The 4177-nt window shown below is 35.7% G+C and overlaps 1 non-coding gene across 1 annotated transcript; it reads right to left on the reverse strand.

Annotated features, from left to right (window-relative positions):
* Nucleotides 1-954: 954 nt before the first annotated feature.
* LOC121224813 (small nucleolar RNA R71) lies at nucleotides 955-1061 on the reverse strand. Its single transcript, XR_005922557.1, has one exon. It is a non-coding gene; the product is annotated as a small nucleolar RNA R71 (small nucleolar RNA).
* Nucleotides 1062-4177: the final 3116 nt, after the last annotated feature.

Raw genomic sequence — 4177 nt, forward strand, 5'->3', positions numbered from 1 at the left:
TAACACTTAAATGCTAAATTGTGATAAAATTTTCAGGACTTGCATTTCTTTATAATTTTAATTTCACGCCTAGATAAATTTTAGCTTATTAAGTTAGATAGCTAATTCATTTAATTCAATTGCATCACATTTTCAACTCATATTATTTTACCTTCGCCAAATTGTTAAGTTATATTTTTTCATAAAAAAATTGCTTAACAACCCTGTGGAGACAATAACTCGATATACTTAGCAATTTATTACTTGATACGATTGTCTACACTTGCAAATTTCTGTCATTCCAAGTTTTTTGCGTCGTTGCTGGGGACTGTTTTAAAAAACATTATTTGTGAAATTGCTAATTTTGCATTTTGGTTTCTTTTTCTGTTAAATTTTAATTCCATTATTTTTTGTGATTGTTTCATGTGTTTATGAGTATTAATCAAATTATTAAATTACTCCTTGTAGATCCTGAAATTGAAAGGAATTTTTGATAAAGAAGAAGACAAGCAACTCAAAAAAGGACCGATGAGATGAACCTCAAGAACCGGGATCAAGGAAATGGAGCAAATCATGCTCAGAATCCCCTATTTGTTACTAATGACAGGGATCGAGCCTTAAGATAGTATGTTGTGCCTCTATTTAATGAGTTTAATTCGGGAATTAAAAGGCCCAAAATCAATGTACAACAATTCGAGCTGAAGCCAGTTATGTTCCAGATGCTTCACATAGTGTGCTAATTTAGTGGAATGCCTACTAACAATCCTCACCTTCACCTTAGATTGTTTATGGAGGTGAGTGATTCCTTCAAGCTAGTCGGAGTACCTGACTATGCACTAAGGCTGAAGTTGTTCCCATACTCACTGAGCGACAAAACCCGAGCCTAGTTGAACTCATTGCCCCAATTCCATTACAACATGACAAGAGTTGGCAGAACGTTTCCTAATGAAGTATTTCCCACCTAGCAAGAATGCTAAGTTGCGAAATGAAATCATTACCTTTTAGCAAATGGATGAAAAATCTTTATATGAGTCATGGGAAATATTTAAAGAGCTATTAAGGAAATGCCCTCATCCGGAACCCCGCATTGCATCCAACTGGAGACATTTTACAATGGTCTCAACGCATATACGAGGATGGTGATGATGCTTTTGCTAATGGTACTATCATTTCTAAGTCTTATAATGAGGCTTGTGAAATTATTGAGAGAATTTCCAGCAATAATTACTAATGGCCAACCAATCGAGTACCTTCAGGAAGACGAGTCGTGGGAGTGCATGAAGTGGATGCCCTCACTTAACTTGCAGCTCAATTATCTTCAATATCCTCAATGCTTAAGAATTTTACTACTAATGGGTTTAATAGTGTTGCAGCTCAGCCACCTAATCAATTCGAGAACATAGCTTATGTATATTGTGGGGAAGGGCACTTGTTCAAAAATTTCCTATCAAACCATGAGTTAATTTTTTACATGGGTAATCAAAACCAAAACAAAGGTAGGCAAGGACCAAAATCTAATTTTTACAACCCATCATTATGGAACCACTTGAATTTTTCTTGGAGTAAGCAAAGAGCTAGACTGAGTAACACTTACATGCAACCCAAACCAACCCAGCCACCTAGATTTACCCAACAAGTTTAGAAATCACTACAAGTTGAACCTTCTAATAGCTTGGAAATCCTATTGAAAGTGTATATGGCAAAGAATGATACCACTCTAAGGAATTTAGAGAATCAAGTGGGTTAACTTGCTATTGAACTTTGACACCAACCACAAGGTGCTTTGCCCACTGATACGAAAAATCCTAGAAATTCAAGGAAAGAACATCGCAAAGTATTGACTCTAAGAAGCGAAAAGACATTAGAGCCCAACACTGTCGAAATTAATGAAGAGTCGATTGACGCTCGAGAAAAAGTGGAAGTTCAACCAATTGTCTTTTAGCAAATCGATCCTTAGCACATCTAGAAGGAAAAACTGATGATGTATTGGTACGTGCAAACAAATTCATTTTTCTTGCTGACTTTGTTATTTTAGATTTTGAAGCAAACAAAGAGGTGCTAATCATCCTAGGAAGGCCTTTCCTAGAAATAGGAAGGACTTTAGTTGATGTGCAGAAAGACGAGCTTAATCATCCTAGGAAGGCCTTTCTTGGAAACAGGATGGACTTTAATTGATGTGCAGAAAGACGAGCTTACCATACGTGTTTAGGACAACCAGGTAACATTTATTGTATTTAAATCTATGTGATTTCCTGACGCAATTGATGAGTGTTCTATAGTATCCAAATTGGAGGAGTTAGCCGCAGAATGGGAACTTAGTTCTGCTGAGGACCCATTGGAAAGAGTCTTAATGTTAGAACCTTCTAGTGATGAGAAAGGGGAAGAGCACTTAGCTTTTCTTGAAGCTAATTTAAGGGGATTTATTCTGCAATCCCACTTTGAATCATTGGAATTAGCAAATCGAGAGCATGTCCAACTAAAAGCGTCAATCAAGGAGCCACCTAAATTAGAATTTAAGGTACTTCCTTCACACGTAAAATATGTTTATTTAGGTGACACTTCTACTTTGCGTGTGATTATTTCAGTAGAGCTAACTAAAAAGCAGAAAGAGAAACTGATTGGAATGCTAAAACAATTTAAAAAGGCCATAAGATGGACCATCACCAATATTTATGGTATTAGTCCATCCATGTGCATGCAAAAAATCATCTGAAAGGATGGCAAAAAAGGAATGATTGATAGACAATAGTGATTGAACCCCATTATGAAGGATGTGGTAAAAAAGAAATTATTAAGTGGTTAGATACAAGTATAATTTAAGTCATTTCAGAAAGTTCATAGGTAAGTCTTATCCAATCTATTCCAAAGAAAGGTGACATTATGATCATGGAGAATGAAAATAATGAGTTAATATTGAACAGAATGGTTACGGGATGGAGAATTTGTATAGGTTACTAGAAATTAAACAAGGCAACTTGGAAAGACCACTTTCTTTTTTCGTTCTTAAATCAAATGCTGGATAGACTCGTGGCGTGGGACTATTATTATTTTCTAGATGGATACTCAAGATACAACTAGATCTCAGTAATGTCGGAGGGTCAACACAACTTATATGGTATGTTTGCCTTTAGACGTATGCCTTTTGGTTTATGTAATGCACCTACTACATTTCAAAGATTTATTATGAGAATTTTTACTCACATGGTTGAGAAGTTTTTGGAAGTTTTTATGGATGACTTTTTAGTGTCCGAATATACTTATGATGATTGCCTAGCTAATGTCGCCAAGGTTAGTGTAAGAACGAGTAAGTCTAGAAATTTCAAAATATTTCTTCCAAGAAAGGAACAAGAGTTAGCTATGTGATACTCCTTTTCGAGCATCTAACAAATTAGAGGATGGAATAAATGATTACAGATCAGAGTGCACAACAGGATGATCAAATGGTGCCAACAAGTTGGCAACCGAAATTCGCCAATGTTAAGGATTCACAAGATGAATGGAGTTAAAGAATAAGTAAATTTAGGATTTGCGAATGTATCGACTAATGATAAGGGTGAAGAGTCAATAGACAAGTGGTTTCCGCCGTGGAATGCCCACCAAATTCAGATAGTAAAGAGATAATATGGGATGGATAATATCAGTGGCAAAGTAGTTATGTATTCACTAGAGAGTCGATAACCCTATTTCGCTAAGAATGAAGAATTTGTCAATTGGGTGAAGTTGAAAGGAAATGAGAATCTACAAAAAAGGGAAACCAAATTAAAAGAATCGATAAGGATAATGGATGAGTGGTTATGCATACCATATAAGGTTAAGAATAAGAGAGGGTTTCCTAAGTCTGCCTCTGAGGTTGGCGTGATGTGAAATTTTAAGGACAAAATTTAATTTTAAGAGGGAGAAGTTGTAACACCCGAATTTCTAATAACCCAAAAATTTGAAATAATTGAAGGACTAAATTGAAATAGACCGTAATTTGGCAGCCTATATTAGAAGAAACGGGAAAGCTAAAAACTGAATTAGACATGGTTGAGAACCAATTCTGATTTGGTTAGGATGGAACCAGTCGGTTCCTTAGTGGGAGACATAATAATTATCCATGTACGACTTTAATAAGATTGGAAATACTACGAGAATGGCTATAAATAGCTAGGAGATGGCTCCCAGTGATGATTTTCTACCCTACCTTATCCAATTTCTC

The sequence above is a fragment of the Gossypium hirsutum genome, chromosome D12, assembly GCF_007990345.1.
Source record: "Gossypium hirsutum isolate 1008001.06 chromosome D12, Gossypium_hirsutum_v2.1, whole genome shotgun sequence".
Classification (NCBI taxonomy): domain Eukaryota; kingdom Viridiplantae; phylum Streptophyta; class Magnoliopsida; order Malvales; family Malvaceae; genus Gossypium; species Gossypium hirsutum.